Source organism: Pogoniulus pusillus, chromosome 8, assembly GCF_015220805.1.
Source record: "Pogoniulus pusillus isolate bPogPus1 chromosome 8, bPogPus1.pri, whole genome shotgun sequence".
Classification (NCBI taxonomy): domain Eukaryota; kingdom Metazoa; phylum Chordata; class Aves; order Piciformes; family Lybiidae; genus Pogoniulus; species Pogoniulus pusillus.
Window position 1 is genome coordinate 3,624,303 of NC_087271.1, and position 20,698 is coordinate 3,645,000.

At 45.3% G+C, this 20,698-nt stretch overlaps 1 long non-coding RNA gene across 2 annotated transcripts in view; it reads right to left on the minus strand.

Moving 5' to 3' along the window:
* Positions 1-7,679: 7,679 nt before the first annotated feature.
* The window catches only part of LOC135177823 (uncharacterized), a 111,714-nt gene continuing 98,695 nt past the window's right edge, over positions 7,680-20,698 (minus strand). The window contains exons 5-6 of one of the 2 annotated variants that reach the window (XR_010303173.1): positions 19,217-19,332; positions 7,680-7,963 (exon numbers count right to left, since the gene is read on the minus strand). This is a non-coding gene — a long non-coding RNA (uncharacterized LOC135177823). Of the gene's footprint in view, positions 7,964-11,104; positions 11,355-19,216; positions 19,333-20,698 lie in introns of those variants that run through there. The other variant, XR_010303171.1, reaches the window with a different exon arrangement.

A 20,698-nucleotide genomic window follows, 5' to 3' on the forward strand; every position in this document is an offset into this window, starting at 1 on the left:
GGGCTGTCAGAGGGTCACTGATCCAAACACTCCTCCTCAGGACTCCTCTCCAGTGCTGTGCCTGGCCGGTACACGGAGCACCATGTCTCTAGCAGGTGCCTTTCGGCAGTAGTGCTCTGGAAGAGAAGAGGTGCAATAACTAAGCACTAGCTTTGAAAAAGGAGAGAAGTGGGCTTGAGCAGCATCAGCATCAGGAGAACTTTGCCACAGCAACTTTCATCTGCAAAACTGACAAAATGAGCTTCAACTCTGCTCTGAGGAGAGCTCTGAGCATCCCAGAGAGGCGCTGAGGGCCTGAATTGTGCACACCCTTAAAATTAATGTGCCAATGTTTACTCCTTCTTGTTATGTTGTAAAACAATAAATTAGGCTTCATGTTTGTCTGCCCATGTTACTATTCATAACTAAGTTTTATTACCATAGGCCTCATTTTTCAGTGAGTTATCAAGCTGACAATGCTGAATAGACAAATGGGCTGAAGATGTCACCTGCCAGAGATATGTAATTTACCTGTATGGCTGAAATTGCACTAAGCCAAAACCATCTCATCTTTAGGACACACACTCTTAGGGGCTGCCTTAAAGTAAACTTGAAAACCTGCCAGGTTTTGTACAGTAAAAATGGTAGAAAAAGCCAATTCAGCCTGGCAGTAATGAAATGATCTCCTTCTATTGCTGGCCTTGTGATTGTAAATTATGACAAACATCTAACTTGAAGAGGAAAACAGGTTGTGGTTTCTCTTTAACTACAGACAACATAATCTCTCCACCAGCAGTTAGACCAGCGAGCTGTGGAGGCCTCAAGGTACCTGGCAACTCATCTTGGGAGGTGTCCTACCTGCCTCACACCTGTGTCTGGTACCAAGCCTTTTACCTGAGATGTCCCTTCCTGCAGCCACAGGGACATCCTCTTCCACATCTAACTCTCTGAAAGGAGGTTGGAGAGAGGTGGAGTTTGGTCTCCTCTCCCTAGTATCAGGTGACAGGATGAGAGGAAATGGCTTGAAGATGTGCCAGGAGACTTTTAGGCTGGACAGTAGGAACAATTTATTTCCTTCAAGTGTGATCAGGCATTAGAACAGGCTGCCCAGAGGGGTAGTGGAGTCACCATCCCTGGAAGTGTTCAAGAAACATGTGGAGATGGCATTTTGGGACATGGCTTAATGGCCATGGTGATGCTGAGTTAATGGTTGGGACTGGATGATCTTGGAGGTATTTCCAACCAAACCAATTCTATGATTCTATGATCTATTATTCAGTAAAGAATATGGCACTTCATAGAACCATAGAATCAACCAGATTGGTAGAGGTCTCCAAGCTCATCCAGTCCAACCTAGCACCCAGCCCTAGCCAAGCAACCAGACCATGGCACTAAGTGCCCCAGCCAGGCTTTTCTTGAACACCTCCAGGCACAGCGACTCCACCACCTCCCTGGGCAGCCCATTCCAATGCCAATCACTCTCTCTGCCAACAACTTCCTCCTAACATCCAGCCTAGACCTCCCCTGGCACAACTTCAGACTTCAGGCTCCGCTTCTTCCCCATGATACACAAGCCAGGCATTGGACCTGCCTTCCATCATGTGTGCATTTCCCTCATTCTTAGGGAGTTGCCCTTTGCAAAGCTGGGAGGAGAGTACCCATCAGCCTGCTGCTTATGCTCATTAACTGCCTTCAGCTGCCATGGGCAACTGGCATTTAAACACTAAGCTAAAGATTTGGACAGAGCAACCCCTGAACAAGGGGATTCTGCTGTGGCCAGACAGCTCTGGAAACCCAGGGAGCTTTCTTCTAGGAGCTGGCACTGGCATTGCTCCAGCCTCTGGTAAGGCTCTGTGGAGGAAACCAAGATACCATCTGCAGTGAGGTCCCCCATGGAGAGGAGACTGAGATGCTCAGTAGCTCTCCACAACCAGCAACAGAAGAAGGGGACACAGTCTCAAGTTGTGCCAGGAGAGATCTAGGCTGGATGTTAGGAGGAAGTTGTTGGCAGAGAGAGTGATTGGCATTGGAATGGGCTGCCCAGGGAGGTGATGGAGTCACCATCCCTGGAGGTGTTCAAGCAAAGCCTGGACGAGGCACTTAGTGCCATGGCCTGGTTGCTTGGCTAGGGCTGGGTGCTAGGTTGACTGGCTGAGCTTGGAGGTCTCTTCCAACCTGGCTGATTCTATAATTCTATGATCTTTCAGACAGTTACAACCTGAAGCTCTGCACCTCTCCCAACACTCATTCTCATTTGGGTTGTGCCTAATGGAGTGGGGGAGACCAGGGTAAAGGTCGGGTCTGAGCACGCCCCTGGGGCAGTGTGAGGTGCTCACAGCCCTCTGCATGCAGGTCTCCCTTCCTGGAAGCTGCCTGAGCACAACCTGAGCCAGCTGCATGTTAGGAGGTGCCAGGGGCCGTCTTTCTGGCAGCAAGAGTGTCTGTCTGCTGATGTGTGAGCAGGGGAAGCAGCAGCCTTGGCATAACAAATCCTCACTGCTGCCTTTTGCTATTTTTACAATGCATTTTAAAATAAATGAGAGATTAAGACAGAAGGAAAAAAAAGAGAAGCACCTAAGGTGCACGCTCAGTAACTATTTTTTTCACACCATTTTAATGGATTCAGGGTTGAGCTCCACTAAAATCTGGATTTATTAGCAACGCTCTGTGCATTTCAATGGAGTTTTTCTCATGAATCTCCAGATTTTACATGATTTCAGTAGAGCTGACCCTCTGATTCATTAGAAATGCTCCAATATAACCAACAGAGCATTTCTAATGATTCTTGGGTTTACAGCAAATCCAAGGGTCAGCTGCCCTGAAAACAATGGTGCTAACCTCTAGGTTTATTAGGAAAATGCTTCCTGTCTCAATGGAGCAGCTCTAATAAATCAGATAAACAGGCATCTCCCACCAAAATGCTCAACTGGGGAAACTGACCAATGGGCTTGTTGTGATTGACATCCTTCAGAAACAAGCATTGTTTACTAGATGGGTTTTTTTTTTTGTGGCTCATCTTAGTGTAATCCTCTTTTACCTACAGTTTAAGTCTTCACCATTAAAAACTTGGTAACTACTCCTCATAATGCCACCAGGCTGAGAAACAAGCAGAGCTGCCTCAAACTGTCCAGAATAAAATCACAGACTGACTCAGGTTGGAAAGGACCTTAGAGATCATCTACTCCAACCTCCCCACCATGGGTAGGGACACTTCTCAACTAGAATCAGTTGTTCAAGGCCTTATCCAGTCTGGCCTCAAACACCTCCAGAGATGAGGCAACTGCTTTTCACTCCACTGAAGAAGACACTATGCTCAGGGGTGACCTCGGTTGGCCTCTTCTCCCAAGCAACCACCAACAGAAGAAGGGGACACAGTCTCAATTTGTGCTGGGGGAAGTATAGGCTGGATGTCAGGAGGAAGTTGTTGCCAGAGAGAGTGATTGGCATTGGAATGGGCTGCCCAGGGAGGTGGTGGAGTTGTCATCCCTGAAGGTGTTCAAGAAAAGCCTGGATGAGGCACTTAGTGCCATGGTCTGGTTGACTGGCAAGGGCTGGGTGCTAGGTTGGACTGGATGAGCTTAGAGGTCTCTTCCAACCTGGTTATTTTATGATTCTTTGATTCTATGATTCTATGAAGGAGACAGCATGGCTAACATTGCCAGTTTTGTGCTCAGGGATGTGTCTTTCCACACTCTGCTCACTTCTGCTATGGAAATGGACAGAAAGGCTGAGTGTCAGAACAGCTGAGCACTGGGAATCACCACTGATCCACTATAGGTGCCCACGAAATTTAACTGCAGCAGGTATGTGCTAGTTTGAGGCTAATTGGAGTATTTTAGTGAGACAAATCAGATTATAGGCTGTGAAAAGGGAACAATGGCTTACTGACATGTATTAAAACAAGAACACAAAACAGATAAGACAGTGGGAGAGTGTCTGTGTCTCTGTCACAGTTGGTGCCTGTGTTTTTCTCCCTGGGCTGCTTCTGTGTAACTAATCCTTCTGCTTTCTACCCCCCCTTGCTGATCCTCCAAACTCTCCTTGCACATAAGGTATACTCTGTTGTAAGGCAGAGGGGTGGAAAGAAGGTGGAAGGGTGGTTGGGAGCCCCTCCAGGGGACTCTGATTTCTGGGAGGGCTGCTTTGTTTCTGTATTACCTTTACCTTGTATATCTCTGTCTATAGCTGTAAATACTGTAACTATCTGCTTGTGTGTTGTGCTAAGCTGTAAAGATAAAGCTTCATTCCTTAATTTCCAGCCTGGCTGATTCTAGTCTGGATGATTTCATAAGGGAGTCGGGGGAGGTAGGTAACTCCCAAACCATCCCAAGGTGGCCCTGAGATTTTTCTTTTTTTCAATCTCTTTAAGAGAGATTTTTTTCAAAGTGCTTCTAATTATTTAAGAATTCTAAAATGTAAGAATTATTTAAGAAGGATTCTGTGATTCTTCTCAGTGTTTGCACTTGCTGATCTTGGAGGTCTTTTCCAACTTTTCCAACTCTAAGATTCTAATTCCAGCAGAATGAAATTGTCATGAAATGCAGGGCCCATTGTGCCAGGCCACAAAGAAAGGTAAGAAAGGAACTCTCACATACCATCTCAACATGCCTCTTTTCAGAGTCCACTTTAGGGTCATGCCATGAAGAAGTTACTACTTCTGAGCCAAGGCTGCGGAGATTCATCAGTCTTTGGATCATCCTTCACTGGATCCACTCTCCTCTTCATGTACCCAAGTGCAATGAGTGCTTGCACACACGTATGCTCATGCTCTTGGGGGGTGCTGGGAGTGCAGCCACGTCAGGAGAGCCTGCCTGTGCCCAGGTCAGCTGGGTGCCAAGTCACAGGAGCTGCAGCGAGAGCCTGTTATGAGTTCCTCCATAACAGTGCTGCTTCTTGGCAGGAGAGGATGCCAGCAGAACAGGAATCACAGGCACGCACTGATGAACTCATATGTTGATCCAGGCCAGGAGAAGTATGCTGTGAAATGCAAAAAGAAACCCACAAACCACTTGGTAAGCTGAGACAAAGGCCTCTGTTTGAGAGGAAAGGCCAATGAGATAATGTCGATGATTCAAGATTTGGTTAGAATGTTCCATATTTACTGAGCGTATTCTGTGCTGTCCAGATATTTCCCTCTGCTTCCAATGTTGTACATAAACCACAGTGACTGCACTTGGATCCCCTGCTCTCTCCATGCCAATTGTAAATCCTTGGCTAAAAGCCAGTTAGGCTCAGTTGGAACAGAATTCCAGCCCTCTTTCCTGCACTCCCCAACAACTTCAAGAAATCTGCTGACCAGTTTCTCCAAAACCCTGAAAGTAAAACATGCTGCAGGGGTGACAAATCCACAAATGCAGAAACTCCACTTCAAAAATGATTGGTGTGCCTGAGTGGGTCTCTTTCCCCACCCCCCCTTCTCTTCTTCTTTTTTTTCCCTTACCAAGGTAAATTATTTCACCTAGCAGAGAAAACTGAGAAAGTCAAACAAAAGGAATATTACCTATGGGGTGCTGCATGTCTGCCCATCTGCCTGGTGCTGGAATATTGGATTGTTTTGTAGCCTGAGTGTGGGAAGATGTTGAACCTGTCTGCTTGAGTTACTGAGAGTCCTTCAGAAGGATTAGGGATGTGTGGCCACCACTGCTCTCCCTCTTCCCTGGTTTCTCCTGCACACGAGTTTCATGTTGCCAGCACGGTTGTCCTCTAAACGATAAACAAGAATCGTAGGTCAGGGTGGGAGCCTGCTTGGTCAGGAGGATTAGAGCAAAACCAGCAATGGGATTTCAAGGCTTTTCCTACCCCAGAGGCACAGGCAATATCACCACCAGGCAGCCTCCTCCCCTACCCACTCAAATGAGATACAGCAGTTTATCATGTCAAGCCTTGCTGCTGAGTGCTGTGTCTGGGGCCTCTGGCTGTCAGAGGCAGGATTTCATCCTGCTGTCCCTAAGGCCATATAGAAAGCCTAAAATGTTCATTTATGTTTCTTATTGTCTGGCCAAATATCTGTGTGCTTAAAAAATATCTGAGAGTTTAAAGGCTAATCCCTGCATTATTGAGGGCTTAGAAATTTGGAGGGGGAGCAGGGGGGAAACCCAAACGACAACAACAAAACGTTTTACATAGTTTAAATACCATCACCATAAACAGCAATAAGTCTTAGCTATTCTATATAAAATGTTTGTGTTCTGAAACGTTTCCTTCTGTTCATTCCTGGGATCAATCCCTCTCTCATCACATCATTGCAAAGCAGCTCCACTACAGACAAATATCACTACACAGGTCTGATTCACAGAGATAGCCGTAAAGATCTACGTGCAGCGCACAAGTATCAATGCACAGAGGAATCTGTACCTCCATTTGTCTGAATTTACATCTCTTGGTGCCTATTTATGCCATTGAAGGTGCACCTATGATCATCACTAGAAACAGAATGCTCTCAGAACATGTATAGATTGCTGCGCCTTACACAGGCAAGGGAGCTGCGTGGCCATGGTTTCAGCTGCTGCTCAGGATTTATTTTGCCTTTCCACATGAGCTCCTGTGAACAATGTTAATTGTTTCAGAAGCAAACCCACTGCTGATAACTCTTTTAAGGATTGTCATGTTGTCTATAAATATTTAGCAAGCCAAGGTAGCCCTGTATTACAGATGAAAAGGTAGCATCTGCTGAAATTCAAAGTGGCCACATTTTCACTGGAGCTTAATTAAATGCCAAAATTTATCTACATTAACAACAAAGTGCTGAAATTTATTGATCAATTCACATGATATAAGTTGACAAATGGCCTCAGCGATTTCCATAATTTTCTACACGTGTTAAAATTTGTAGTGGGGGGGGGGGGGGGGGAGGAAAAAAAAAACCCTAGACTCCTATATTAACATGAAGTGGGGAATGAAAGGGGGGTTTTGTCAGTGGGAGCCTTGCCCTGGGGCAGCGAGCTGTGTTTGCAGGGCCCTGTCCAGGCGAGGCTGTTGGAGCTGTGTACAGATGGGCCTTTGACAGTCCTACAGCTGTTCTCCTAATTGTCCATTAAGTGTTCTATTGATTCTCTGATTCAAAGTACATGTCTTTCAGCTCAGGCTATCGTGTGAAGTGGCAGACACATTCCTCCTAGAATGACAGAGCTGCTTGAAACCTAAAAATGTGGGCTGCCACTTTCAATTGTGGAGCCCGCTTTCAAAGGAGAAGGCTTGGTTAAAGGAGCTTTGTAAGAGCTGGTTGGGTTTTAGTTTCTAAACTTTTCGCATCAATCAATTAAAGCAGCAGCAGCAGCAGCGGCATGGAAAGTTTTAATTCGCGGTTAGGCGGCCAGGACTGTGCCTCGCTGCTCAAGGGCTGCCTGAGGATGCCAGGTCGTGACGCTGAGGATCAGCTCGGATCGCGGTTAGCTGTAGGCAGATTTCTTTTCTCAGACCCCCGTGACATACCTAATGATATTTTCATTTGACTTGCAAGTTCACTTGTAGCCTTTTTGCCAAGGAAGATCATCTGCAATTCCAGGTTATGCCAGTCAGAAGGCCGTTTAAAATCATCTGCCTTTAATCTGAAGAGTGAAAGGGAAGATGCATCTCTGTTGCAAGCACCATAAATCTTCAAAGAAACAAATAGCCACAGATAAAGCTGTAAAAGTTATTTAGTTCTCTTCTGAAAGAGGTTTATTAATCTCAAATTTCCAGCCCATTGTGTCATGATTTGGTTATTGTGCTGTATCTCATTTCTTGCAATTGTGTATCAAGCAGAGATGAGAACCTCAGAGCTTAACGCTGATCAGTTCTATTCAGATGTATCCCTACAGCTGGGGGGAAAAAAACCCCACAAATTGAAAGATAAAAAATAGTCAGCTGAGCAGAGGTCTGGGCTGTGCCTGGATTTGTATGCAGCTTTCCTCTTATTTTTACTGAGATGCACACGAAGCGATTCGGTTACTACATTTAAAACTGAACTTTGAGTTCTCTTTTTGGTCTTCTAAATGCAGAATTCCTGGTGGAAAGAACACAAACAAACTGTTGATGGGTTTCCTCCGAGGGAAGCATCCAGAGTGGTTGTGCAGAGAACCAGCTTTTCCCACATATGCCACCAGTTCCAGCTGCCTTCCCATTTTCCTTTGTACAATTCCCCCTCGTTTCAATGAGACATGAAACTGTTTCCGATAAAGCTTAAAACAGGAGAATTATTCCTCTTCAAGAAGAGTTTTATCCTTTATAGTTAATGAAAAACCACTCTCCTGTGAATGTTTAAGAGCTGCTTGTTCTCTAATCATCCCCCCTTGTATCCTCACCCAGGTTAATTTTTGTGCCACAGCTACCTTTGTCTGGTTGTGTTGCAGATAACCTTTACCTCGGGTCCCTCTTGGTGGTGATTCGCTAGTCAGGTTCACCAGCACAGAAGCTAACAGATGACTTGGATCCATCAATCACATTAGTTACAGCCTTTTAATTTAAACGAGAACCTTGCTGATTTGAACATAATTACATCTTTTTTTCCTTATTTCTTTTCTTCACCTAAGCCTATTTGTCTTTGGGATAGCAAATTTACAAGGACCGGCAACGTCTAATCCGAAGAAGTAAAGGCACCAGCTCAGGGGGGGATTCCAAGGATGCAAACATGCATCAAAGGTAAACAAAGGAAAGGATTTGAAAGAAAAAAGAAAAGGGGGGAGGGAAGGGGGGGAAAAAAAATAAAAGGGGTGGTATTTAAAGGGAGGATTTGACATTTTACAAGCAGAGTTCCATAAAAAAGAAGATGTGTCAGATTAAAGCAGCAGCGGAGGAAGCTGCAGCGCACGTTACAAGCAGCCTTTCTCGGTTTAGGAAGGTGAGTTTGGGGTTCAAGGCACTAAAAGCTCCTTGTGTCAAGGGGATGGTAAAGCATCCACTTGTTTTCTCCACCACCAAGAGGGGTCTCTTGAACATAATGAGCCACACATTCATAGCTAGAACCCGTTGTGTGAAGCCGCTTTGATTCCAGCCATCCCAATTACACCGCCAGCCAGTTTGTAACAGAGGTTTTTAGAAGCTTTCCACTGTAGACTTTTGTCTTGTTGAATGAACTTCAGCTCCACTAAATTTTAAGTAAATTTGTGATGACTGAGCAATATACATTGGCTGAGCTAGAATCCAATAACCCACAGGACAAATTAATTTTCAACAAAAAGGGCAGAAACCTCAAGTGCCATGAGTATATGGAATCTCAGTCTATCTCTCTGGAGCCATTTTTGCAAATCACTACAGCTATTCATAATCTAAATCAGTCTCCTTTAGCAGCAGAAAGATCTTTTTTCATGACAAAACAGAAGATGACATTCATTAGTGCCTAACTTGCATAAGCTACCTTAAATTTATTGGTGCTCTTATACTTATCTGGGTAAGAATTCCTTTGTCTACAGCTATAGGAAAAAATCCGTCTGTACTACTTAAAAATATAAATTGTCACTTTTATCAGAACTTTTGGCAGTTTACTTTATTTTAGAAGTAAAAGTGGTGGTTAAGGTTTTAAGACTTCCAATGGGCGTTGTTTCAATCATGGTTAATATGCACCCAGGATAGCAATACCACTGTAAGTGAGCAGTTGTACCAAAATGGAGAGAAGTGGTGCTGCCTGGAGTGCTGGGTGCTAACTTTTCCCTTTGTTTAAGTACAACTCAGGGCATTGCAGAAGAACCCTATGATCTATGTGCAAGTGCAGGGTGGAGAGACACCCTCCTGACTGATGCAGTTGGTGGATTGCCACAGAACTGGAGCAGAAATGGTGTGAGCAGCAGGAGCAGGGAGGTGCTCATGCCCCTGTACTCAGCACTCGTGAGACCACACCTCGAGTACTGTGTCTGGTTTTGGTCACCACAGTATAGGAGGAACATTGAGGTGCTGGAGCAGGGGCAGAGAAAGGCAACGAGACTGGGGAGAGAGCAGGAATGTATCTCCCTAGCCCTCTGTGGAAGGCTGTGGAGCACAGTCAGGTATAGCTCCCAGCACTGCTTCAGCCCAATGCTCCTCATGCACTTCCTATGGCTACAGCCCCGTTAGCCTCTAGCTGCTTTCTGGCAGCACAAAGGTGGAGCAACCTCCCACCATCTTGGTCAGACCATGCCAGCAGGATGTAAATAGAGGCTTACATTGCTGGTAACTTATCTATATTGACAAAAAGATGTAAAGAGGCACTTGAGGGAGCCAGGATTGGCTGGAGTGGGTGCAGAGTAGGGCAATGAGGCTGGGGAGAGGTCTGGCAAACATGACCTGTGAGGGGTGGCTGAGGGAACTGGGCTTATTCAGTCTGGGGAAGAGGAGGCTGAGAGGGGACCTTATTGCCCTTTACAACTACCTAAAAGGAGGTCGTAGTGAGGCTGGAGCTGGTCTCTTCTACCCAGTTACTAATGATAGGACAAGAGGAAATGGCCTCAAGTTGCACCAGAGCAGGTTTAGGTTGGCTGTTGGGAGGAAGTTCTTTCTCGAGCAGGTGGTCAGGCACTGGAACAGGCTGCCCAGGGAGGTGCTGGAGTCACCATCCCTGGAGGTGTTTAAAGGGAGAGTGGCTGTGGTGCTTGAGGCTATGGTCTGGTGATGAAGGCTGCTGGGATGAAGGTTGGACTGCATGATCCTGGTGGTCCTTTCCAACCGCAGCAATTCATAGTGATGAGATGTTGTGCTGAGGGATTTGGTTTAGTCAAGGACTTGTCAGTGTGAAATTAATGATAGGACTCCATCATCTTGAAGGTCTTTTCCACTCTAGAAATTGTGTGAGTCTGTGAACTGCCTGCACAGAGTAGTCTTCTCTCTGGTGGACCTTTCTTCCATGGAAGGTCTACCAGGCCATACCAGCTCACCTACAAAGCTCACACATCCTGCAGGAACTGCAGAGTCTGATTATTTTCAAAATGCACATTACAGTCAGTATCTAGGAAATAAAATATAAATGGATTTGCTTTAATGTGATGTAAGTGAATCCTGATCTTCATCGGCCTGTTTTATAAACTCCATTTCCAGTCTTGGGTACAGGCTGTTAATTCTTAAATGCCTTTAGCTTGATGTCTCCTACTTGGGATGCAAGTGCAGGAAGTATTGTGACCTAAAGATTGACATACATGTCATTTGTACAAGTGCTCTTTATTTCTTCATGCAGAAAAGAATGGAATAAGCATTTATGGCAGCATTTGTTCAAGTCCAGATAGAGCTAAATGATCACAGAGTCACTCCACCCTCAAAACACAGCAACTGACTCCTGCTTTCAATTACACTTTCTTCCACAGGGTGAAGTGGGCAGGGATGTACAAATGACAAACAATGAGAATGGTAGTGGCTATGTCTGCTCCTTCTTTCTGGGTGGAATGACTTCTTCTGGCAGGTCCCACACAGACAACAGACTGTGCTAAATCCACCTGAATGCAAGCAGGAAGTATTTAAGCTTCAGAAGGTGAAGAGAGGACTTCTGTTGTGGCACTTTAACCAGTAAGCTTCAAACAGCTAAAGCTTTGCCATGATGCTCAAAGCATTTTCTCTTTCAAGTCCTCTGTTTCTATTGCTGAGAACATAAAACTCTTTTGGCTGGGAAAGACCTTCAAGATCATCAAGTCCAACCATTACCTAACTCTACCAAGTCTGGAGATAAACCATGTCCCTCAGCACCACAACCATTACCTAACTCTACCAAGTCTGGAGATAAACCATGTCCCTCAGTACCACAACCATTACCTAACTCTACCAAGTCTGGAGATAAACCACGTCCCTCAGTACCACAACCATTACCTAACTCTACCAAGTCTGGAGCTAAACCACGTCCCTCAGTACCACAACCATTACCTAACTCTACCAAGTCTGGAGATAAACCATGTCCTTCAGCACCACAACCATTACCTAACTCTACCAAGTCTGGTGCTAAACCATGTCCCTCAGTACCACAACCATTATCTAACTCTACCAAGTCTGGTGCTAAACCATGTCCCTCAGTACCACAACCATTACCTAACTCTACCAAGTCTGGAGCTAAACCACATCCCTCAGTACCACAACCATTACCTAACTCTACCAAGTCCGGTGCTAAACCATGTCCCTCAGTGCCACATTACTCCATGTCTTTAAATACCTCCAGGGATGAGGATTCAACCATTTCCTTGGGGAGCCCATTCCAGCATTCCCTGAAAACTAACCACCCAACTACTTCCAGACCAAAGCAAAAGAAGAAGCAGTTCCCAATGGGTTGCAGAACTGCTCTGATTCTCCCAGAAGAGGAAAATAAAACCACTTCTAAAAGAGTCCTACCAAGAGCACAACATTTACTGCACTCCTTCATTCGGGCACAGCTCCTGTCTCAGATGGAGTTAGAGCATTCGCATTTAAGGCTGGAAAACATAACAGTGGTGTAGGTGGGGAAAAATCTTACTGATTGCTTTGCACACTTTTCCCCTGGATTTGAGTGAAAGTTCAGGTGAGCTCTTATTTTGGGCCATCTTTCTTGGAAGCAAAGGCAGCTGTATAATTCTTGTTTTATCACCTTCCTGCTATTCCTGGTGCTGCCTCGGCGGATGACCTTGGCCAGTCATTTCCTTTCTATAAAGTGGCAGTTGGGCTATTTACTCCCTTCCCATAGGTGCTAGGAAGCTTAATTAATAGCTGCTTTGAGATCCTCAAAAGATGCTCAAGTGTTACTGTATACAAAAAACAATCTTTGTAGCCCTAAACATAGAAGAGAAAAGAGACTACTAACTCTGTCAGTTTGGAAGGTGCTATTTGGAGCATATATCGTGTACTGCTTCTGCTCCTGAGAGCAGAGACCTTTCTGCAATGACCCTTCTGCATGACTCCCCTCTCTGCTGCCTCATCCAAGTTCCAAATGCTACCAAATGACTGTCTTCCAGCCTGTTTTCTTCAGGAAACATGGAAGCACACTTGCAGTGGAAGAGGAGTAGCAGTTTATGGGAAGGAATGCAATTTTGCCTCATGAGATCTGAACATGGAAGAGAAATTCCATTGCAGGAGGCTCTTTGGTGCCCCTGCACACCTTGAATGTGCAATCTGCAGCATTTTATCACACCTTGACTTATGAAATATGGATGGCTCTGCACTGATGTCTCAGCACACTTTGGCTATGGCTCTGTGGTTCCCTCACCTGAAGAATGTGGGTGACACTCATGGTTAGTCAAGAGAAGCTGCCAAGCATCCTCTGATATGTAGTGCAGGGATTGCAGCGCACAGAACTTTTAAGAACACAATCAAGGTTTTGGCCTCCAGGCATTGCCACGGATCTCAAACCAACCTTTGATGGGATTTTTTACACTGGAATGAGAGCAGGTGAAATCAGACTGCACTGTTTGCTTATTATTGTCAGTTTCCAAACTGCAACCTATGCTGTCTCTGAGCAGCTTGTCCTTTGCATTGAAGCTGATTGAGAGCAGAACAGAATGGCTTGATTACAAAGTCAGCATAGCTAGATCTTTTCAAAAGTCAACCTAACTTCATTTCAGCTCTGCCTTGTTCTGAGGGAGTCTCTGTGGTATTTTGGCAGCCTTCTCAGGGTGGTCCTGAGGGGTTGGCTTGAAACAAGAAGGCAATTCTCTTCCATCAGGCTCCTGGGTTTGCAGCTTAAGCTGGTAGCATTGAAATGAAGGTGAGAGTTGTTTAAATCTCTTCTGGAGTGCAACAGTCATTCCCAGCTGCTGCCATATGCCAGCATGGAGTGGCAGCAAGTAAGGGAAATGAAGTTTAGGTGCAGACACCATGAGATGTTCCACACAAAAGTTTGCTTTTCTTGAGAACAGTGAGGTCCCAAAAAACTGATGTAAGAGTGATCCAAACTGCCCTTTTCAGAGAACATAAGAATCATGTTTTATGAATGAACAAATTAAGGGGGGGAGGGGGGAACCCAACAAATTATAAGGAAAACTTTCTTTACTGAAAAAGTGGTCAGGCATTGAACAGGCTGCCCAGGGAAGCGCAGACATGTAGACATGGCACTTCAGGACACGGCTTAGTGGGCATGACAGTGCTGGGACACTGAGGCCTTTTCCAAGCTTAATCACTCCAGCAGTCAAGGTGGCCAGCACGATTCCTGATAGGAAAGCCAGCAGATGGACAGCTTACAGAGGAGCAAGGAGACATGTAACTGTTAGAAAGCAGCTACTGCAGTGAATGCTCAAGAAGCCTGGCTTTTAGTCACCACATCTGCTTGCCATAGAACTGCTACAGCCTTTAGACAACTCAGGTAGCCCACATTGCCCACTGGCTCTCTTTGGGGAAGTGACTCTAAACATTAGATGACAGTCTGATAAAAGCATTAATAATAAACATTTTCAATTAACCAAAGCATTAACAAAAGAAAGTTGTCTCATCGCTAACCTTTGTGTTAACCTACATCATAGTTCAAGTATTTCCAGACATGAAACACTTCAAATACTGTGGTAGGAAAAGAAAGATTTAGCTTAGGAGGGTGCTTTGTAGATAGACATAGTCCAGGAAACACTGAAGTAACTTCATTCTGGGTGTTATCAATTCAAGACTGAGTGGCTCTTTTGACCACCAAAGGAGTTCCTTTTGCTTAAAGATGAGGCTTGTGAGGTGCAAAAGCTGGTGCTGGTGCCTAGTTAATCTAAAGATATGCTGTGGGCTGCACACACTGTTGCAGGAGAGGGGATGCAGACTGGATTTGTGATGCCAGTCAACTTTTCCAAGGGAAGCAATTCTTTCCCCTTGAATCATCGTGTTTTGAAGGGTTGCCTTGCTTCCACCCTACTTGGAAGTGGTTATTCTCTTGTGTCCCAGCAGTATCAGAGTAAAAATTATTGCTCTGCTGAGCTGCTCCACATTGGCTGTAGAAATGTCACTGGGTTTCCCTCCTCTTTGTGCTGTTCCCTGCCAAAGGTTTCTCTCTCTTTGTCTGCTCACTTTCTCTCCTACATTTTCCTATGACTTTTCAAAGCCTTCAGAATCAATGGAATGAGCATCATGAATGAATTGTAAAGAACAAACCCAAACAAACCACCCCAGCCACCAAAATCAAGGCATGAAAATTCAGTGCCTAGGTTCCTCCATGCTGTATCTCACCACAACGAGATCACAGGCTCACAGGATGTTAGGGGTTGGAAGGGACCCAAGGAGATCATCGAGTCCAACCCCCCTGCCAGAGCAGGACAATCCTGTCTGACACAGATCACAGAGGAGCACATCCAGACAGGCCTTGAAAGGCTCCAGAGAAGGAGACTCCACAGCCTCTCTGGGGAGCCTGTTCCAGTGCTCTGTGACCCTTGCAGTGAAGAAGTTCCCTCTTGTGTTAAGGCAGAACCTCTTTTCCTGCAACTTGCATCCATTGCTCCTTGTCCTATCCCAGGGAGCAAGTGAGCAGAGCCTGTTCCCCCTCCTGGGCAGACCTCAGGTATTTATAAGTCTTCTCTAGACTAAAGAGTCCCAGGTCCCTCAGCCTCTCCTCATAAGCCATGACCTCCTGTCCTCTAATCATCCTCATAGCCCTCCACTGGTCACTCTCCAGCAGATCCCTGTCCCTCTTAAACTGGGGAGCCCAAAACTGAACACAGCATTCAAGGTGGGGTCTCACCAGGGCAGAGTAGAACCTCCCTTGTTCTGCTGGACACACTCTTCCTAATACACCCCAGGATCCCACTGGCCCTCTCCAGTCAACCAGACCATGGCACTAAGTGCCTCATCCAGTCTTTTCTTGAAGACCTCCACCACCTCCCTGGGCAGCCCATTCCAATGCCAATCACTCTGTGAAGAACTTCCTCCCAACATCCAGCCTATACATGAGCAACTACAGCTTAGATCTGGGCTCAGCTGAATCTTGCCAGCTTAAATTAAATGCAAAGCCATTCTAGTAACAAATTCCCACTGGGTCCTAGACAAGAGGGAGAGAAAACTACATAACCTGGAGTAAGCACCAACAAAAAATCAGAGCCAGCTACACCCAATGATTTTTGTCCTTAGTTACCATGGGAGACTCAGTCTGTGTGTAACTTATGCACACATTTACTTTTTCCTTTTCAGGCTGTCACATCAGAGCATCCAGAACTTGACATCAGATGCACGGCAAAGAGGTGAGTCACTGCAGAAAGGGAAATTACCCTTTCACCTTGTGACCACGGTTAAAGTGCCTTACACTTCACAAGTGGTGAATGAGAGGTCTGATTAAACATGATACAAAAAGACCTTGCAAGTAGCACTGTTTACTAACATTTCAATTTCTATGCCTCATTTATTAGACTCAGAATAAAAAGGTTAGAGGGGTGTTTGGGATTGTCTTTAACCTTGATGATATTTCCACTGAAGCAGCATAATGGCTCTTAATTGCTTAAGTGAAGAGAACATGTTGACATGTCCTTCTTTGTGCTTAAAGCCCTGTGCCTAAACCATTATGCTAATTCAAGCATTATATACACCAAAGTATTTATGGGACTGACACAAGTGATGTTGCAGGTAAAGGGCTGTGAAATGGTCTGTAAACAGAGAGAATTGATTCCGGGCCCAAAGCAATGCTGTTAAAGTCACAGACATTGAACAGCCAACCCTACAATTTCTATCCAGATTGTCAAACTGGGTCAGGCAGTGTCAGCAGGGCTGCCATTATAGATCAGATGGGTGGCTTTAATAATATGTAAACCAACCACATAAACACAAATTAACACGGAAGCAATACGGACTCCACCGCGCCTCGGCTTTCGCCTGCGTGCGGCAGTTGTGGTGGCAGAATACTCAGTTGTAACATTGGCTAAAACATTTAGGTGTTTAACAAGGGAAAAAAAAAGAGAAGACTATCAGCAGCATGACTTGGAACTGCATTTCTCCTCATGAGGAGAGCAGCACTGCAATCTGAAGGGATCACAAAGAATGTGTGCAGCAGGTGAATCACTGTACCTGTAGAAATAGTCCAGCTAGTGCCGGGGGTGGGGGGGGGTTGGTTCACCTATTCAGTGTACAAAGCTGGGTGGATTCTTTGTATTTTCCTCCCAGGATCTTTATTATCTTTGCTTGGTTTATTACTAAACCCTCCAGTTTTTAGCACTGAACAGGATTTTGAAATATCATTTTCCTTTAAACCCTTTATTTAAGTTATTGTTTGCATTTTGCTAATATTAGAGAGCTAAATGAGACCGATCAGCTCCGCCTTTATTTCTGCTTGGGATCATTTTTGAGCTCTGGAATATGAGGGCTGGCACTTTTCTCTTTAGTTTTAAAACAACATGGAGTAATGTCTTAGTCTTTGTGTCTTTCTTACACACTCAGAGCAGACAGTTCACTGATTCTGATTTCTTTTTAAATGTCACTAGAGCAGCATCATTCATCCTAGACCTCAGGTGGAAAATGTGAACCACAGAGGGAAGTCTTCTATTCATAGAGGGAAGTCCTACATTCATAATACTCTGTGAAGCATTATCATGATTATTTGGGGATTATTTAAATGCCAACCTAATTTAAATCAATACAAGAGGACAGATCTTGCAGCAACTCTTTTTATCAAAAGACAAATATCAGTGTTTATCTGAAATTCACTTGAGTGTGCTGTGAAGCTAATCCTTCCATGAAAAGGAAATTTGAGATCCAACAGACCTGATTCTAGATGAAAATGTAGAAAAATGTGGAATAGTGGCACCTGTTTCCCAGCAAAGCACACCTGGGTCATGCATCAGCATTTCCTCTTTTTCTCCACCCTGGGATATTTCTGATTCAATGTCACAGAATCGTAGAATGGTTTAGGTGGGAAGAGACCTCAAAGATCAGCCAGGTCCAACCCCCCACCATAGGCAAGGACACCTCTCACTAGAACAGGTTGCTCAAGGCCTTATCCAACCTGGCCTTGAACACCTGCAGGGAGCTTGTGAAGCACAGAATCACTCAATGTGATCAAAGATCAATGTGATCAAAGATCAAAGATCACATTGGATGATTCTGTGCTCCACAACCTCCCTGGGCAACCTGTGCCAGTGTCTCACCACCCTCACTGCAAAGAACCCTTTCCTAACATCTAGTTGGAATCTCCCCTTTGCCATTTTAAACTCACTACCCCTTGTCCTGTCATTACAAGACCTTGTCAATAGTCCCTCCCAGCCTTCGTTTAGGTCCCCTTCAGATACTGGAAGGCCACTCTAAGGTCTCCTCTAAGCCTTCTCTTCTCCATGCTGCAGAGCCCCAGCTCTTGTAGCCTGTCCTCACAGCAGAGCTGCTGCAGCCCTCTGAGCATCTTTGTGGCCCTCCTCTGGACTCGCTCTAACAGTTCTATGTCTTTCTTGTGTTGAAGGCTCCAGAACTGCACACAGTACTCCAGATGAGGTCTGATGACAGCAGAGTAAAGAAGGAGAATCCCCTGCCTTGCCCTGCTGGCCACACTGCTCTTGCTGTAGCCCAGCACACACTTGGCTGTCTCATCCTATAAACTACCACATGGCTAGAAGGAACACACTGCAAAACCTGACTGTGTTACTTGAAAACACTTTGGAATTCTGCATCTGGAATGAGCATGCCCACTGAGATTACCCAGCACATCCACTGGCTTCTGACATTGCTTGGATCAAGTATGTAATACCTTAACAAAATGTATTTTTTTAGTTTAGATGCTGGAATAGCAGAAGGTGCTGGGGGCACTTAACCCCAGGAATTCCCTTCAGTTGTGAAGTGAGTAACTTTGCAACACTCAGAGAAGTCAAATAAATGGATGAAGGATTTGTAATAACTGAAGGGGAAGGGCAGTTACATTAAGAGCCTGAAATAGGATGCAGGGCCCAAAGTGGTATCCAAGATTGCCTGTGTGAATTTGAGCAAGACACTTAATCTAAATCTCACTTTTCAAGCTGTAAAACGGGGCTGACAGTATTTCCTCTCCTATTGAGACAGCTGGATGGACAGGGATCATCCTCACTCCTCAGCCAGTGGGTCCTCCCTCCTCTTACCACCCTTCAGATCCCCACAGCTCTTAACTGCTTCTCTCAGATATATATGTACCACCTGAAACAGTCTGTTTGGAGAATGGGTTTCCAAAATATGGCAGAAGATATTTTTGTCTGTGTTTATACTAAATGGCAGCAGGTTCATCCCTTTTAACATGCTGTTAGGCTAGTTAAGATTTATACCTTTACTGAGTGGTCACTATCAGGCTGAAAAATGAGGTGTATTATCTTCAGAAGCAAACTTTCTTGCCTGGTATGATCAACAGCCCTTGAACTGTAAGAATTCTACCAGACTAAAATATGTTGCAACATTTCTTTAAGTTACTTTCTGGGTTTTGGTTTTTTTTCCCTCTTACCTTGGGAAATGAAAACAGAGTAGTCTGCCTCACAGTCACTTCTCAACCCTTTGGATTTTGAGGGGTTTCAGCTTTTTCTTGCCGGTGTAAGATGCCAAATGGGAAAATGAAGAGTCCTATAAAGCAAAACAATGTAAAGTGAAGCAGAGTCTTCAAAAAGAATTAGCTGGGTTTCTGGAACAAGAGAATAATGGTCTGGTTTCATATTTACAACTGCCTGGCATGTACTGTGCTAACAACTGACCTAACAAATCAGTAAGATTTTCAGGTTCCATTTATAAGTCTCCTGTGGTTGAAGGTCCTGTGGCAAAGCAAAATTCCCAGCTGCTGAGGATGCTATTCAGTGAGCTCTGGGAGGCCCAGAGGTCCACCCACTGTCCCACTGGACTTTATTTCCTGAATCAATCACTTGGAGGGAGATGATTTAGTCCAAGAGACGAAGGAAACAGTTGATGAATGAACTGTTAGAGTGAGCCCAGAGGAGGGCCATGAAGATGATCAGAAGGCTGAGGCAGCTCTGCTATGAGGGCAGGCTACAAAAGCTGGGGCTCTGCAGCATGGAGAAGAGAAGGCTTTGAGGAGACCTTAGAGTGGCCTTCCAGTATCTGAAGGGGGCTACAGGAAGGTTGGGGAAGGACTATTGACAAGGTCTTGTAATGACAGGATGAGGGGGAATGGGTTTAAACTGGCAGAGGATGTTAGGTGTTAGGAAAAGATTCTTTGCAGTGAGGGTGGTGAGACACTGGCACAGGTTGCCCAGGGAGGCTGTGATCTTTGATCACATTCAGTGATTTTGTGCTCCACAACCTCCCTGGAGGTGTTGAAGGCCAGGTTGGATGAGGCCTTGAGCAACCTGTTTTAGTGGGAGGTGTCTCTGCCTATGGCAGGGGGTTGGAACTGGCTGATCTTTGAGGTCCCTTCCAACCTAAACCAGTCTATGATTCTGTAAGAGGGAACAAGACGTTTCCAAAAGCTCCTCCAAACTGATCTGTAGGTTCACTTTCTAGGAGAACTCAGGACAAATGGATTCTGGGAGGACCATGAGTGTTACTGTCATTATCCCTAGCACTGCTTTTGGGCATAAGTCTGTGTTTCACACAAGTGGCATTACTGTGTGGACAAACCCAGGTATTCCCACACCACACAGGTCCCTGCCAGAAGCTGGATGCCCTTATGTCCCCATGGCACTGATTCCAAAGGAATGAATCTCCCCAGGGGCCCCAAACTCCAGCACCTCACCCCATTAACTCAGCTTCTCCATCAGCTGCTTTCTCCAAGCTTGGAGAGCCTCGTTCCCCACCATCAATCAGTTGGCAAGACCAGAGAGGATTTATGGCTGGTGTCAACCGCAGGCACAGGGGCAGTCCTTCAAACACTCTGTCCTGGGGAGAAGCCAACAGCCTCCTCATGAGTGCTGAGATCTGTTCGTGTGTTGGTGTGTCCCTGGTTCCTCTGTGCTCAGAAGGTGAGAATGAAGTCTGG